The sequence below is a fragment of the Canis lupus genome, chromosome 38 (genome assembly GCF_048164855.1).
Source record: "Canis lupus baileyi chromosome 38, mCanLup2.hap1, whole genome shotgun sequence".
Taxonomy (NCBI): Eukaryota; Metazoa; Chordata; class Mammalia; order Carnivora; family Canidae; genus Canis; species Canis lupus.
Window position 1 is genome coordinate 9,413,412 of NC_132875.1, and position 19,016 is coordinate 9,432,427.

The window sequence follows — 19,016 nt, forward strand, 5'->3', positions numbered from 1 at the left end:
ATTCTCTGACTCCTTATCCAGTGCTCTCCCATGACACATTAGTTCCCTCAAGCATTGTCCACCAAACATTGAACATAATACCTGAAGGTATGTTTGGGGGTATCTCCTCCAAGCTCCTCATTTTACACACAAGAGAGCTGAGGATTATGAAAGGGATTTTCCCAAGACAAGCTGGGAGTGGAAGCCAGTTAAGAAGGATTCTCTGTCTCCTCTCAGAGGGTATACAGGTGGGGTCAGGGAGATAGCGTGCCTCTTATAGATACCTTCTTTCTCTGGAGAAGTTCTATTTGGTTTCTTCTCCCTGCTTAACAACCTGCAATTCTTTGAAGCCTGGAAAACAGAGGAATAGTTGCTAAAAAATGTGTATTTTTGACATATCAAATCAGTGAAATCCACTTTGTTCTTTTCTTTGGGCCTGGGTGCTCATCCTGATAACTGGCCAGTGCTTACAACACTTCAGTAGATGTGGTAAACTTCACCTGGGGAAGAAGGTAGAAACCTCCTGGTCTACTTGTAAAATGATATTTCTGTGCAAGAACAACTTTTTTAAGTTAGTGTGACACAGTAGACACCCTCAGTGGAAAGACTTGGAATACTTGGGCTCTTGCTCAGACTCTACTGCTCAGTGGCTATGTGACTGTGGAAAGTCATGTCAGTATTGAGTGACCATTTTTCTCCTCTGTAAAATGGCCACTAGAGTATTATAATCACTGACCAATAAGATGATTATGAGGCTCAGATGGGATGAGATGTGATGAGCCTCCTGAGTCCTGGCAAGTGATCTAGCCACATGAGGCACCATCAGTAATTAAGTGCTTATACTGACAATGCACCCAGTTTTCTCAACACACCTAGACTTTCATGAGCTCACACAGCAGCTCTTTGGCTGTGATACTCTGAAGAAAGGTTGAATTATGGAAATTATCTTCTGTAGTTAAAAATGTATTTTCTGAAACATTTGACAGAAGTAATGAAGTCAGTGGTTCTGGTTGCCTGGGCAACTTGGCAAACACACCAAATCCACGGCAAGCACCAGATATGTGTTTTATCTTCTGTTTCTGAAAGGGCTATTGATGTGGTCCAGGATGTGAAGATGAGGTGTTTTGTTTGTTTGTTTTGTTTTGTTTTTAGATTTATCTATTTATTTGAGAGAGAGAATCTTTTTTTTTAGTATCCATGATTTTTTTAATAATAAATTTATTTTTTATTGGTGTTCAATTTGCCAATATACAGAATAACACCCAGTGCTCATCCTGTCAAGTGCCCCGCTCAGTGCCCGTCACCCATTCACCCCCACCCCCCGCCCTCCTCCCCTTCCACCACCCCTAGTTCGTTTCCCAGAGTTAGGAGTCTTTATGTTCTGTCTCCCTTTCTGATATTTCCCACATATTATTTCTCCTTTCCCCTTTATTCCCCTTCACTATTATTTATATTCCCCAAATGAATGAGAACATACATTCAACAAATCTGAACATTATGCTGTGCTCACCACAAGTATAGTTACTCTATGTCACCATATTATAATAGCATTGACTAGTTTCCCCATGCTGTATGACTATTTTAAAGCAGAAAAACTCCTTTAGCTCCGGTCACGTTGAGTTTAGGTAATTTAGGAACTTAAGAAATTTGGAGGAGCATTAGGATCTTTCCTCCCTGGTTTCATCTGCTGTTACAGGAATCAAGAATTACTTCCTTTGGATCTGAGGCCATTGGATGCTTCAGATTGAAGATCATATATTTCTCTTAAGACATTTGTTTTACAAGGACATAGATGTTTGCTCTGATCCCCTGTTACTGGGGATGAGGTGGATGACGCACTGGTGACTGTGCATTCCTGAGTCAGATGATACCTATGGAGGTAGCTTGCTTCACCTGTGACAGGGGATATACTTCCTTAGAAAGCTTCCCTTTGTTTTCCAAAGGATAGTTAGAGGGAAAGGTAAGATGAGCAGGAGTTCTCTTATATCAGGTTTAATTTGAGAAGGAGAACGACAATGAGTGACATAAAATAAGGGGTTTGTGATAGTGATTAGGCTTACCACAATTGTGGGATCTGGTAAAGAACTCTGTAGAAGACTCTTTACTCTGATGTATCTGACGTGGGCATGAAGTTGCTGAGTCTGTAGGACTGCTGTCAGGAAGCTCCTTGTGGAATGGGAGGGAGCAACCAAACTTCAATTTAATGGAACCTATGAGATTCAACTGGACTCAAGGACAAACTGCTTTGGACTGGAGGAAGATGAAAGAAGCTCTGTGGTAGGAACTGGACTTGATGTAGGCCTGGGGAGTCCCATGTCAACAAGGTGAGCTGATAGATCAGTGACAATATCCACAAGCTACAACTGTGCCTCATGTCATTTAGCAACCTGCAGAGTATAAAGGCTGCTGCTTCACTGGTGCCTTTACAAGACTCAGGGAAATTTCTCCTGCCAATCCAACCTGGCACCATGCATGGAAGGAAATACTGAGAAATGCAGCACAGCTTATATCCTGTACATTTTACTCCAGTGAGGGCACTGGAATATTTATTCACCAGGAAACTGAGGATGAGAAAGAAGCAGGGACGTTTATTACCACCAAGAAATGATTCCTTGGCTTCTAGGTCAGCAGCAATAAATTGAGTGTCCCAAGTGCAATCTGATGGAAATTGCTGAATTTGGGCATGCTGATTGGAGCCATCCATTCTTAGATGGAACTGATGAACTTGCTGATGTCTACTGACTTCTCAGTAAGTACCTGAGAGCTTTTCAGGTGAAAGGGGGCTTCTGGCCATGTTCATTCTGTTGTCAGGTCCATCTGAGAAATGAAAACATTGTTCTGGGAACCTCAGCTCTCCTTTTACATTTTCACCACATTGAGAGCATTCCTAGCATTTTAAAATATGAGGCTATACTTCTTTAAATCATAACTTGAACCAAAAATGTTGACATTTTTTCAATGCGTTTATAAAATCTTCACCTTCTGAAATCTCGTTCTTCTTGCTGATGAGAAACATCTGATTTTAGAAGCATCAACTGATAGAAAATATTCTGGCAGTAAAAAGCACAATGACCTTATTGGGTACTTGAGGACTCAACTTCTCAGAGTAGCTGTATTTTGCTTTTTGGTGTATTTATAATTTAAAACGCCAGCACTCTAGTCATAGTTGTAGCTTGGGAGCTTGCCTCTAGAAAAAAGGAGCTTAGGGGAAGGGAAAGAAATCACTTTAATTTCTAATATACATATATGTGTATACACACACACACACACACACACACACACACTAAAGTGATGATTGAAGAAAATTACCTAATGGCCATCCAGGATTTTTGGACTCTTGGATCTTTCTAGTCCCTTTTTCTGTTCATTATTCATTCATCCGGGCCCAGCCATTATATTTTGAGAATTCATAAATGGGTGAGATATGTTCTCTGTTCCAAAGGGGTTTTCAGTCTCACAGAAAAAACAGGAATGTAAACAGAGTAAGTATTTAGAGTGCTATTAAAAAGTCTGCCAGGCAGTAGTAGAGTCACAAAAGTGACCGAAAAAGTGATAGAGAAAGCCAATCCTCGGCGAGACTTGACTGTTGAACTGATATTTCCCAAACCAGAGCTTCCCATTCTAGGTGTCAGGCCACAGGGAGTATAAATGTGTTAGGTTGTCAAGTTCCTTAGCCTTTGGGCTCTTGGAACCTCCTCTACAGACTCCAGTATGTTGTATAAATATTGCCATTTTTAAATACGTGCCATGCCATGAAAAATGTTGGGGATCACTGCTAAGATGACACATTTGAAGAGGGAAGAAGTAGAGGGAGGTGCTAGGGCAAATAGACTGAGATGGAAATCGGCACCATTTTTTAGAAATATCCAAAGGATTTTTATGCAAGGGAGAGCCATACTGACATTTGTATTTTAGGGTGTTCACTGGATTGTAATGCTATAGCACTGGAAGCATGGAGGGATTTAGGGGACTTCTGTAATAGATGAGGTGAGAGATTATTGAGCTCTGAATGAGCAGCATTGGGGATAGAGAAGCAGAGCTAAAGATGAGAGATGTTAAAGAGGTAGAATTGAAAAAAAATTGGGTACATATTGTTTGGAGTAATATAGTGAATCCGTTCACTTATTCGTTGAATCATTAGTCACAGTTATTGACTGCTTACAACATACTAGGCATCATACAGGGATCAGGGGAAATAATAGTGAGTAAAGTAGATCTAGTCCCTGTTTGTGGATATGATGGACAGGAGACTTATTATTGATCAAGTAATCACAAATATAAAATCATAAGTGGCCTGAAACACAGGAGCAGGATGGCATGGATTGTGTGTGTATAACAGCCTAACCTAGTCTATAGTTCAGAGAAGGCTGAGCAAGAGAGCTTTGAATTGGGATCTGAAGGGTAAACAGAAATCAACCAGTTGCTGGAGGGGAAGTTCTGAAGAAGAGAATCTTAAAGAGGCTGAGTAAGCACTGCATGAAGTTGTGGGAAACATGAGTGTGGGAGGTATAGGGAAATACCAGTGTAGCGGGAATGTAAGGTAAAGGTAGAAAGTGGTGTGAAATAAGATTAGAGAGAAGGTAGGAGTCAGCCATGCAGGGTCTTGAAGGCTGTGTAGAGGATTCTGGTATTTATCCTCAGAGTAAGAGGAGCCAAGAGAAGAATTCTAAGCAGAGCGGGGTGTGTGTGTAGGTGGATGTGATCTAATCACATTTGAATTTTATAAATTTTATGAAGACCACATTGGCTGCAATGTGGAGAATGGCGTGGAGATGAATGGGGGTGGAAACATGGGAGGTCAGTCAAGCCTATTGCAATAGTCCAGGTGCAGCTTAGGGGACAGAATGAGGGTGGTGGTATCAAAGAGAGAAGTGGGTGGCTCTGCGAGGTAGTCCCCTGCTAGTCAGCAGGTCTTGGTGATACCTTGGAAATGGGGAGTGAGACGGAAAAAGGTTGTCCTCATAAATCTTTGGTTTGTGGGAAGGAGAGATGATTCATATTCCCTAAAATAGGAAACACAGGGAAAAGAGTATGTAAAGGAGAATATTAGTGACTTCAAGTTGGACATGGGCCTATGGGCCTTATAGGTGAATATATCCACTAAGCACTCAGAATTTAGGAGTAAGATCTGCGTGAAGCTGCAGTTTGGGAGTCATCAGTCTATACGTTATGGCTAAAAGGTAGAAGTGGAATATATATGATAAGCAAGATTATGTAGAGTAAGAGAAGGAAGAAGATAGAAGCCTGGAAAGTGACAACATAGGAGGAAAGGACCAAGAATGGGGAGCCATCTTGGAAGTGCTGGGGAAGAAAATACTCTTCAGTCAGAGCCACTGAGGACATGAAAGTAGACATATTTGTCCAACATTCACTAGAAAAAAATAGAGAATGCCAGGAATGTTGAGTCTTTGGGAAATACATATCTGTCTTTATGAAACCAAAGGTCTACGAAGTAGCAAAAAGCTTGTTAAAAAGGGAGCAAGTAGACATTATCAGTAGACAACATCAGAGATCTGCTGGACCCAGGTTTGTCCCTGACAAACAAGAGTTTGCCCCACATTTTCCCTCTTTTCCCCTAATATTTTGGGCATAGAATACTGAGGCTAAACTTCCTGGAGAAATAATAGGCTAGACTGCAAACAGAAGAAGAAAAAACAAGAACCCACCAATATACCTAATGAATTTGCTCAACCAATTCTTATATTGTCTTCTTCCTGTCCCATAACCTATAAAGAGAGGATTTTTGACTCTCAATGTGTAGCCTAATTGATTTGGGCAAAAGTCTCAGAAGTGACTGGGAATATCAGTGACCACAAAGGCCTCCCCAGCAGGGTGCTAGTGCTTAGGAAGGCAGATTTTTTTCACTGAGGTCACATAGGGTCCTGAAACCTTGGGATGAAGTTTAACTGAAATCTTGGAGATGCTCTGTTGGTGATTTATTGAGAAGTATATTAGTTCTTATTGCCCTTCTTTTTAGTCAACACATAGTTATTGCATATCTATCATTTGTAAGACACTGTTGAACACTGGGGTGGCTACAAAGGGATAAAATTCTTGCTTCCTTCCAGCCTGGCCCACATTCCCTTTTCTCCATGGAACCTCTTGATGCCTCCAGCCCGCAGTGACATCACTCTCCTTTGAACTCTTGTTGGGCTTCACACGCTCTTCTAAGATCTAGTTTTAGCAAAATGATGGTTCAGAGAGGCTTGGACTCTGCTGTTCTTCTGAGACAGTACTTGGCAGGTTAATTGTAAATTAATCAGAGCCAGATGGATTTAATCAGACTTGCAGAAAGATTTTAGAAGGATCTGGACTCACCAAAATGTCCACCAGCCTGGAAACATTCCGATAAAGATAACAAAGGTTTATAACACTCAGGAGAATTCTACATATTTATAAACTAGGACCCAAAGCTTTCTCATATAATTGAATAAAAATATTGACCTTCCCAATGGAATAGAGCATTCTTAGACCTGTGTGTGGGGTCATATCTCTCCTGTTTGTATAATATCATTCTTGTGATGGGATCTGAACTCAGCATTCACAGCTTTTATAGATGCATTCATCTCTCTTGTACTCGCTTGGCTCACACAAAGTTACAGAGAAATTTGCCTTTGGACCTTCTTCTCCATATCTTTTATGCTCTTCTTTCTCTTCCCCAGGTGTGGATGCCCTCCTGTGGATTCTGGGCTACCACGGTTCAATCTCTGTAGCCATGCTTTCTGCATGTTCTCTCAGGATTCTACCCTATGTTTTCTAAGGTGGTTTCAAGTCATAGTTTAAGGTTAGTTTTTAACAACTAAGGACAGATGAATATGTTACCTCTCCTTGGGACATATATGCCTGAAATTAAGGGGCTCTAAAGCGAAAATGTGAAACAAGCAGCATTTTCAGGAGCTTAATGAGAAGATACTATAGGAAAGAATGCTGGGCTTGTTCTTTGTGGGTCATATCTCCTGAACAACCAACACATTTTTATATGTTTTCTCAGATTTAGAATGTCAAAAATTAGTGAATGGATTTTGAAATGAACTTGGCAATACGAGATTCTGAGTATTGGAAGAACACCTACTTAATTTTTAGAGCCCGTCTGTCTTGCTTGTTAGCGTTTGATTCCTATTGATCACTGGAGTTGTTAATCATGGCCCCATCAGACCAGGTTATCAGCACAGGCTTTTCATGGTTCTCTAATTGAATTAATATACTGTATATCAATTATATTTGTATATTCACTTATATCTAATTACACTAATTAAATTTAGTATAATTGCAGACTGTCTAGACTTCAGCTTCCTATCCCTTCTACGTGCAAGTACCTAATAATATAGCTAACATCAGGATGTGTTGTTTCTCCCTGCACCCCATTTTCCTCTGTGGCTTCCTTTCTTTCTTTGCTAGGTCTGTCTCTTCTCCTTCAGGGCTGCTCTAACCACAGGCTGTGGGTGGTATAGCTGCTGCGTTGTATCAGGAATCCTGGCAGGACTGGGCCAAATTATGGAGTGGGTGGCCTGAGCTCAGAGAAGGTTCCTTTCAGCAGCACGGTTGGGATGGAGCACACACGGGTCACGCCCTGAGCTTTCCTGTAGGACAGCCTTGGGCATGCTCCTCCCTTTCTTCCCTGTCTGCCCTCATCCTAAGCAGAACATTCACCGATTTATCTCCCTGTGGTTTCTTGACAGTCTGTTCCCTTTATCATGTTAGTCATCCTTCCCTTAGTTGGTTCTTGGATAATGTTCATCAGTTACCTCAGCCTATCCCATGGATCACGTTTCACGGATGCATAGATCTCTCCTCCATCTACCATACTATGTACTGACATTTACCACTTATTATCAACTAGGCACTGAGCAACTAAGTGTTCTGCACACATTTTCTCATCGAATCCTTGCCATAACCCTGTCATCTGTTTTATGGGCAAAGAACCTGAGGCTGAAGGAGATAAAGTCACTTGTGCAATGTCTCACTATCTGAAAAACCATCGTGCTCCTTAACACTGTGCTCTATCACTTCCTTTCTCATGCAAAGGTGCTCAAATCTCCTCATATCACCTCAGACCTGGAGGTCTAAAGAGCCTTCTGTCTCCTCCTCTCTCCCTCCTTCCATAATTCTCTACACTTCAGTCAGTGTCATCAGGGAAAGCCATAGGGAAGAGATGAACTCCAGCTGGCCCTTCAGAATGGGGATGATAAAAACGTTCTTGAGGTATGAAGGTTCTGATGGGGCCGCTGAAGGCACATAATGGGTGCTCAGTTAATAATCGCTGAAGCAAAGGCCAAATGAACTGAACAATGACCAGCACAGTCTTTTGTTTATTGTGTATGTTCTATTATGATGCGGTTCATCTGGCAGTTCCTAACCATAATGTTTAGGTGTGGCACTATGTACCAATCTGTCATGAGGCTTGTTCAATAATTTGTTGTCATAGAAAGTTTTCCATGGCTTATTGAAAAATAGCCTTTAGATTTCAAAAATTAGTCAAAATAAACGTTCTGGTTAAAAAAAAAAAAAGAAAAATAGCCTTTATAGGTAGATTCAAAGCCACTACTAACCATATGATGCACTTTCTTAGATGAAAGAAAAAAAGGGGTAATGGGTAGGATAACCCAGAATCTGCCCAATCCTTCCACAGCCTGAAGTGAGTGATTTTTGAATCTCTCAGAGTTTGCTACAGTATTTTACTTCTCTGCCAACTCAAGGAGGAGATCCTCTCCCCCCTGCCCAAAATCTGGCTATGCTCATGAGATTAAGTATATTGTGCAAAGACAATGCAATTGTGCTCACTAAACTGTTTCATTTCCCCTCTGAGCACACAGGAAGAACCTGTTTTTCCAGCCCTTTTAGATCATGGGATTGATCCAGGCCAATGAAACATGAGCTGGAGTAATGGTCGTTGCTTCTGGGAGATGGCAAAGTATGAGGTGTGGCTTCCTCACTGTTTCCTCCCCTACCTATCTGCCTGGCACAAGAATTGAAGGATTCTAAGATGGTGGGGTGGCATGATGGAAAAAGCTTGCATCACTGAGGTACCAGTTGGGGCAGAGCTGAGAACTGAAAGCAGACAGTTATTGAGAAAGAACTGTTACTTTGGCACACCACTGAGATTTCAGTGTCACTGGTTATTAGCGTTACTTACCTTGACTAATACATCATCTACATCATGGCAGAAAGGGTGAGGGCCACTGGTTGATATTTTAACCTGTGTTTACTCTAAAATATATTTCGTGACTCTGACATTTTGGGAGTTTATTCTATTTTTATTTCTATTCCTAAAAGATCATTGTTATATCATCATCATCATCATCATCATCATCATCACCTTAACTTTCATATATTGAGCATTTACTATGGGTCAGGTAGTAGCCTAAGGCTTTTACTTGGAGCTCCCTTTCCTTCTGCCTTCCCGTACTATGCTCCAGCCACACAGACCAGGTTCTTCGATCCTTGAAAAAGCCAAGCATGTTACTATCTCAGGGCTTTGGTATCTGTTTCGTCTGCTGGGAACATCCTTCCTCTTATTATTGCCAATTGGTTCTTTGTAATCACTCAGGATTCATGTTGCTTATCACCTCCTCAGTGAGATTTTCCTGATCATGCAAATTAGAGTGTCCATCTAGTCCCTCTCTCTAGCTTTTTATTGTCTTCATAGTTCATATCATTATCTGAAATCACCTTGTTTCTATCTGCATTGCCTCTCTCTTCCCTGCTCGTTCCTGTTCCCTCAGCCCTGGAAGAACAATGCCTGGTACATAGTCGGCAGTCAATGATTGTTGAATGAATGAATAAATAAAAGTTATGTAATAGAAACTATTATAATCCAAAACTTTAGATGAGAAAATGGAGGCTTTAATAGATCCCCTACTCTACCTTTCTTTCCCTCTTTTTTAAAAAAGGGTATGTATTATATAGGTTGTGTCTGCGACTGAAATGAAAAATTCAGTTTACCATCTAAACTTTTTTAAATTTAAATAATAGCAAACATCCAGATATTTGGAAAAGTTAAATGTTTAGAATAACGCAGACTCAGCTACTTGACAGATGTATTCACATTATTTGGGTTGGTTTAATACGTACCTAGAAGCATTAAAACAAATGGAGCATGTTTGAAACATATACACTATTTTAAATGGCTAGGTTTCACAAATTAGATTTTTTTCACTAACACAGAGCTTTCTTCCTGAGGAAAGTGTTTCTTAGTAAGTAAGTTTTGGAGATATACACACTATAATTCCTTCTTAGGTTCATCATGTCATTAGCATATTTAAGTCTTTGGGACGTCCTGTAGTTAAGAAACCCATTACTTTTATTTAATGCAGTGTTTTCTAACTCATTTGACCATGGAATAGCTATTTTTATTTTTATTTTTTTATTTTATTTTTTTCATTTATTTATGATAGTCACACAGAGAGAGAGAGAGAGAGGCAGAAACATAGGCAGAGGGAGAAGCAGGCTCCATGCACCGGGAGCCCGATGTGGGATTGGATCCCGGGTCTCCAGGATCGCGCCCTGGGCCAAAGGCAGGCGCTAAACCGCTGCGCCACCCAGGGATCCCCGGAATAGCTATTTTTAAATATGCATATAGTGACTATTGCAAATAAGACTCATTCGAAAATACTGTTTCAGGATTTGCTAAAATTCAGAGTGATTTCAATGAAGAGTTTTACTTTCTACTTTGCAACCCTCTCCATGTACAAAACTTATATCAGTTTGTTTCATGAGCTTCTAACACATGATGGAAATAAACTATGTGTGGCTATATATTTGCAGTTCTCTGTTTTGTTGAAAGTTACTAATTATTATTTTCCTGCCAAGTAGCAAATTGATACGGTCTAATCTGCCTGTAGTCATGAATAGGGATTTCCACATCTGTATGGTTACTGTATTTTCTTTTAAAATGTTGCACTCATCAACTATTTTCTCTTATCTTAATCCAATTCCACAAATGTGGAAAGATTTTTTTTCATAAACTTAGAGACGAAATGTTGATCAAAGAAGGAGACGATGACCCAGATATAAGACTATTCTGGCAAAAAAGGTCTTTTATTTTCTTTAGGAATTTTCTGAATTTGAGGTTTTTAATTAAGTAATTATCAGTATTTATTAATATATTTAAAACATAGTTTTATAGTTGTTGCTGGGGCACATGAAGAATAAGACGTACTGTCCCATTGGAACTTATAGTCTTGCTAGAGAGAAATCATGAATTAGGGTTTGGAATTCATAGCAAAGCAAAATCTCTAGATTTAATTAGCAAACATAAAGCAAAATCTCTAGATTTAATTAGCAAGCATAATCACACATTTCAAGCTTTATTGGTAAGATGACCTTTTTACTGAACTCTCAATTGCCTACTGTAATGAATTTGAATAGCCAAGAAATTCTCTGGCATTATAATTTATAATTATCTGTGAGTCTGTTAAAGAGAAATTAGAACATTTTGTTTTGTCATAAGCATTGGTTTGGTCAATTGTTGGTCATTTTTCATAGCTAATATATAAAGTGAATTCTCATTTTCAAGGTTTTCCCATATATTAAACATCTGGATTTCTTTGGTGCTTGGGTAAATAAATATGCAATAATTTTTCCTCTGAATTTCACTTCTCTTAGACCACTTAAACACAAAAATGTGGTTTCAAAAAAATTAGTTAAAACTTAAACTTGTCCTTACACACAAACCAGTTGTCCTGTAGAGGGTTGGGATGAGGCTTAACACAAATCCTCATGAAGTTGGGGAGCTTGACAAAGATTGTGGTAGAAGTTGGTAAGAAACCGGACCAGTGGATAACCTGAGGTCCCTACATGGTTGGCAAAGACTCATGAGTTTCCTCTGTACCTAGGATACAGAGAATATTAGCTGTTAACATGTCCAAGGGGTTATTTGGCAAATTGATCACACTCTATGTGCAAAGTCTATGGAGAAGACTGCTCAAAGGGCTGACTCTATGGGATCATTCAGGCCAGGGAGCTGCACAAGGATCCAGCTGAGGGGCTCTAGACCATCTAAGATGCTGCCTAAATCTGCTCAAACCCTTACTCTTCATATAGTGCCAAGTGCCCATATATCTAAGAAGATGAGAACAAAGACACATTAAGAATGGAAATATATCCTTCTCTCTGCCCTTTTCTCTCAGACTTTTATTATTAGTACCTGACTGCCTAAATTCTCCATGTTTTCAGGAGAGAGAGAGAGAGAGAGAGAGAGAATAGAAAATCAGTGGAAAAACTCCTTTAAGAAAATAACTGAGTTTAAATTGAGTTTTGAGTTAGATCATATTGGGCTAAATTAGATTTTCTGTTGCTGAGCTGAAATGGAGGATCCAGAGATCAGTAATAGAAAATAAGAGCTTTACTTTTGCAATGTTGTTGCAGCCAAGGAAACTCCTATCCCCTATACATACGATGAGCTCAGATATTCCTTTGCAAGTCACCAAAGCAAAATCAGAGAGACTAGTCCTCCCCATTTATACAGATTCCTGTGTTAAGTGATATGCTGCTCTTTTGTGATTTTTTTTTCTTTCTTCAAATGTGTACCTTGATATTCACGTGTATGAGAATAGGGAATCCAAGAAAAAGAAGTAGAGGGGAGAAAGAAAAGAGATCCTATAGATTTATTCACTCCAGGATGTAGATCCTATAGGATTGTTCATCAGCAAATTTTCAGAGTTGCTACATTTGTAATTGATTTATTTATGGAGTTTTCCCTCACAATATTACCATTTGCAGTCCAAACTTACAGACACTTTTCCTAGAAGAGCACAAAGCATTAGAAATGGGTTCTGGTCTCCATACATATTCTAATAATTCCCAGTAAAGAACTATAATTTTAAGTCACTTCAAGCATTTTCAAAGGCTAATATCAATAGTGGAAGAATAAAGAAGAAAAAATATCCATACGCAATATAAATATGACATGGCTCACTGAGTCTTCTCATCTCTTTGACCTTTTCCTGAGGTAGTGTTGGCATTATTTCTATTAAGGAAACAATACGTGGCATTTTAATACTAAATTAGAGTTAAATGGTTTTGAAAAGATTTCATCTGGGAAGTTAGATCAAAGTCTTTTTAAGAAACACTTTTTTTCTGAATTTCTTTTAGTGCAATGTCTGGGCAAATGTTATTAAAATATAAAATGCATTTAAGGACAGAGTGAAGGAGGGAGATATAGAGATCCAAGAAAAATATTTCTTAATTATGTGGTAAACCTATTATGTAACATCCCTCTTCCAAGACCAAACAATTGGTAAGTGGTTGATGTGCACATGTGGGAGTGGATAGGATCCAGCTACACCTGGGAAGCAGAAGTTTGGCTCTGTAATATGTGATTATGGGTAACTACATTTTGGAAGATGTTTTTTTTTCATCCTCTGATATGGGAAGAGGTAAGGCATACTCAAAGAGCCATAATCTATGTAGTAGGAGTGTCAGCTAGAGAACCCAAGCTGTTTTTACCTTTAGTGTTTAGATGCATCTGGGCACTTCTTAGAATACCAAATGTGCTAACTCATGTTTTCTTTGAAAGAAAGGATTAGGAGAGGTTGATTACAAAAATGTCCCTTATTTTCTATGTCTCCCTCCAGCCACACCCTTTGCAATGTGAATTTGCTGCTGCTTCCATCAAGGGATAGAATCTAGTTCCCCTCCCTTGGCATCTGTGCTGTCTTATAACTTGCTTTGGGCAATAGAATGTAGAGGGAATGAAATCATGTCAATTTTAAGTCTAGGTATCAAGAGACTGTGAGTATCTCTGTGCTGCCTTGGAAACTTGACCATTTGAACCAGCTTGGGCTATCCTACTGGATGATGAGCGACACAGGGCCCAGTTGCCCTTATCACCATAGCTGATGGGTCAACTACCGGACTTAGGAGACAATCCTTGACCAGCCAACTTCCAGTCCATTGACCCCAGCTTTGTGATTAAGCCCAGTTGGAGATCATCAAAGTCAGCCCAAATCAGCAAAACCATCTAGCTGAACAATAGACTCATTAACAATAATCAATTTTTATTTTTTAAACTACTAAATTTTGAGATGGTTTGTTATGCAGCATTATATAACTGATACAGAAATGGGTGGGAAAGCAAGTATCCTAAAGGTAAGGGCACTATCATGTATTAGTTTGGTTCTCAGATAATGGCTCATTTCAGAATACAGAAAGAGGAGCAATTCTCAAAAGGTGGTTCCAGGACCGACAGCATCAACATCATCCTTGTTCTTATTAGAAATACAAATTCTTGGACTCACTGAATCATAAACTCTGCATGTAAGTTCCAACAATCTCTCTTTTTATAAGCCCTCCAAATAATTGTGATGCTCATGAAAATTTGAAAACCACTCAGATTGAAGAGAAGTGGGATAAGAAGAAAATGTCTTATACCTCTCTCCTGGGAAGTCTTTAGGTGGTACTCATTCATTGGTAATGAAAACACCCAAACCATGCAAATTGGTACAATTATTTAAGAAGTATGAAAATTTCAGATAGTTTGGGAAGCAAAGAATTTTTATTTAATTTGGTGCTACTTATTTTATTTTGAACCTCTGAAACTTAGAATTGGCCTCCAAATTTACAATAACAGTTTTACAACTCAAGCCCCAAAGAAATTTTTTTAAAATCCCTACTATATCATGATTGCCACTGATAATGTCACAATAATGCCTATTACTAGCATACCACATCTTGGCCACAACCAACTGCTTCCTGTTGTAGGCACTGTGCTACAATACTTCACCAAATTATCCCAATTAACACAAAAATCCTATGAAAGAGGAATTATTATTTTCATTTCAAAGATAAGTAAGCAGGGAGATTTAGAGTGATTAATTTGTCAAATATCACGTAGCTTGAATTTCTGTTGGGCAGAAAGTTGATGTTTCTTTTTCTAAACAGATGGACACAGTGATGAACTGGTAAATGTTGAACTAGATTTCTCAAAACAACAACAAAACAAATGAACAAATCCCTGATTTGCAGTGTTTGCTAATTTTTATAATATAAATGCTTACATCATGGCCAATTTCAAGCTACTATTGTGAAGTCATGGAATGTGGAGTTGGGAAGAGATGTGCATAATTGGCTTTTCTGACCCAATATAAGCTATCTTTGGCACACCATGGCTGGGAAGTATGGGTGAACATTGCTTCAGGGGCAAGATGGGCAGATTTATATTTTAAAGTTTATCTTGAAAGTAATGATGTTCAGAGAAGGACCATTTTGTCACTTCCAAGGATAATCAAAATAAGCTTTGGAATTGCTTGGTTTTAGCTTAAATTTCAACCCTAAATTTATAGTGAAAACATTCAAAATCAACTACTTTCATAGATCTTTGGGAAATACTAATTTTATGGAGCAGAGCTGGGTGGAACCTCATGAAAACATCTTGTTTTTTTCCCTGACTTTTTAGCAAGGGATCCTTATCTAGGGCAGATATATATATATATATATATTTTTTTTTCTTCTTTTTTTTGATACTTTATCTTCTTGAAGATGTCTAAGTATGGAGGCTTTAACACATTTCTCAGTATTCTAAACAATGCATTATCATCCTCAAGAAGGCCCATTTCTAGGTTGATATGAAAGCTTTCAAACTGTAATTTAAGCCTATTCCCTTCATTTTATCTTTACAGACATGAAAAGAAATTGATTGGCATTCACCTCTTAGAAACTCTTCTGCTTTGACAAAAGATGTTAACAGATTCCTTTAGTATCTAATTCCAACTTCTTTAAAAATAACCTTTCATCATCACATAAAGAGGAAGATTTCCAGTCAGGCAGACTGCTATTATTGGTCCCTTAAAAGTACAATCTTAAGACCTCTCAAATTTCCAGGCAAGAAATGTCCTGACCAGTTTTTGACAACTCCTCTTGATGTCATCCAGCGATAGATTTTTTAAAAATTGTGTTAATGTTTAGCATAAGATCAACCCTCTTAGCAAATCTTCAAGTGTACAATGCAGTATTGTTAATGGTAGACATGATGATATAGAGCAGGTCTCTAGAACTTATTTGTCTTGCATAATTGAAACTTGATGTTGGATTTTTAAAGAGCAAGGTGCATCAGGCATACGTTTCCAGTGATTTAAATCTCATTTATCTCTCACTGGATTCGGACTGCAAGAAATTGACCCATTTAGAATATCTTGGCTGCAATGCTTTATTTTATTTTTTTTATTTTAAAAAAAATTTTTTTAATTTTTATTTATTTATGATAGTCACAGAGAGAGAGAGAGAGAGGCAGAGACACAGGCAGAGGGAGAAGCAGGCTCCATGCACCGGGAGCCTGACGTGGGATTCGATCCCAGGTCTCCAGGATCGCGCCCTGGGCCAAAGGCAGGCGCTAAACCACTGCGCCACCCAGGGATCCCAGCTGTAACGCTTTTAGTAAAATAGGGAAAGTGTTACTGCCCTTAACTCACATGGTTGAACCATGTCTTCTACAACAGAGGGAGATTACTCTTCACACATAACAAATTTGTGCATCTTTTTACTTTCCCTATACAATTAGGTGTTGAATTGTTCTCTATCATTGCTATTCTCTTCTCTTCCCAACCGTCAAGTAAGAACCAATCTCTGAAAATATCTAGGCAACCTCTTCTTTTAAGGGTATAGAAAGACGATTTCAAAAGAGATGTCCTTTTGATATTTCTTAGCACGCTTTACTTGCCCTTTCTCACTGCATATTGGTTTTGCTTTGTCCTTTTCATCATGATGGGAAAATCAGATGTTGAATTTTCAACCTTAGTTTGGCAAAAAGCAAAAGATCCTCTGGGAAAGCTCTGGCCTTTGACTTATATGTCCCCAGCAGTTACACACTAAGGATAGGTAACAGCGGGGGTGATCAGGTGCTGGTTTATGAGCTTACCAAGTTTATTAGAAAGTTGGATAGGATAATGAAAGGCATGGTAGAGAGGGGTAAAAACAAATGCTAGAGTTAAACTGGCCAGAGCTGAAATGGTGCTGTCCTTTCTTAACTGTGATGTTAGGAACTCATTCAACTTCTGTTTGTATCTGCAAAAATTAGATCAACATTGTATACTGCAAAAAATGAAATGAGTTAACATATTACCATTTACTTTAATGTCTGCTACATAATAGGTGCTGAAAATGCTTGAAGGCCATCTGTCTTCAGAATGCTTAGGAGGCACATGGGTGGCTCAGTGGTTGAGTGTCTGCCTTCGGCTCGGGTCCTGATCCCGGGGTCCTGGGATGGAGTACTGCATCAGGCTCCTTGCAGGGAACCTGCTTCTCCCTCTGCTTATGTCTGTACCTCTCTCTTTGTGTCTCTCATGAATAAATAAATAAAATCTTTTAAAAAAAAGTGCTTAGTGTCCCCAGAATGCACTGCTGGATTTCTATGTGTTGTCCTTTGTTGGGCAGAGTAGTGTTACTTCATTTAATGCGTTTCTTTGCCTTCTTTCCCTGCTGCTGGCTTTCCTTGGGTTGCCAAATTGTTGGGTTGCCATGTCAGGTAAGTAGGTATCAAAAAATATGCATCATAGGAATAGAGTTTTTAAAGTCTTTTTTTTTTTTTTCAACCTAAACTGTTCTGATTCCAACAGGACAGCTGAGTAGAATTCTAGCATGCTAGATTGGCGGGCAGGGTTTTCAGGGAAATCAGTTCACTTACTTCTGTCCTTTGAAACCTTGAAATGTAATTCATACTTAAAGAGGCTGGACTATCTTGCAAAATATGATTTTCGGATCAGCATAGCCCTCTCAGACAGCAAAACTGTGGTCTCCTGAAATTCTAGAAAGACAAAACCAACCCTGTACCGCCTGAAATGTAAATACTGGGTAGATAATTTACACATTACGTCATTTCAGTGATTGACACCACAGTGTGAATAAAGTTGTAAACCTTAAATAACTTTTCTCTAGCTTTGGTGAATAGGAAAGGTGTGAGAATAAATGGAGGAAGAGAAAACAGGCAGGTCTCTCTCTTGGTTTACCCTATGAAGGAAGGCAGATATGGTAGATGGCTCACCATTTGGGAAACAAAATAAGGACTCAATGATTATTTGCTGGCAATATGAAAAAGAAGAAAGTTGACCTCCAACAGGGCTTAGTTTGTAACTAAATACTAGACCAATATTTTCTAAGATTTATGGGAGGTCCTTATATTCTGAATATTTATCACCTGATTCTGAGCAATTATGAAGTTATAGAAGCAGAACTGGCCACAACATGAAATTATTCATAAACTATGGCAACTTTATCAAAACTTCTTATTCTTTCTAGAAACACAGCCAGAACTACATATCCCAGTATGCCGTGTGGCTACAGATGGCCACACCACAGAATTTTGGCTGAGAGAATTTGGGTAGTACTGATGGATGTATACAACATCCAGGTTTAGTCCACAAAAAAATCGTTGTCCACAGAGAACATTCTATCTCCTCCATCATTGGCTAGTTGGCTGACGAGGCCAAGAGAAATTTGTGAAGGCACTGAAGTTTAGGGGTTTATCTGTCACAGAAGCTACTGTTGCCTTAATTAACAAAGAAATTGGAGCCAAAGGATATATGATATTATCAAAATCTAAATATGTGACACTGACTTAGCATTTCGTTTCTTGGCAATGCGCGGTGGGAAAATTGACGATCAAATCTGGGAAGATACAGACCCATGCTATTCAGTGGTGAAACATTTGGGAAAGCCATTATCCTAGGAGAGCTTGGAAAGCAGACACAGAGAAGACAAAGTGTATAGCTCTAGGCTGGAAAATAGAATGTTACTAGAGGGTGTTGATTGTTACTGACTTAGCTAGTTTTTCAAAGAAAGAAGTGAGCTTAAGCAAGATTTGGCTGGTTTGCAAAGAATTCATACCACTCAATATAAAAAAAAAAATCCAATTAAAAATGGGCAGAGGACCTGGTAGACATTTTTCCAAAGAAGACATAAAGACAGCCAACAGACATATGATAAGATGCTCAACATCACTAATTATCAAGGATATGCAAATAGAAAACGCAATGAGATATTACTTCACACCCATCAGAATGGCTAGTATCAAAGAGACAAAAAATAGCAAGTGTTGGCAAGGGTGT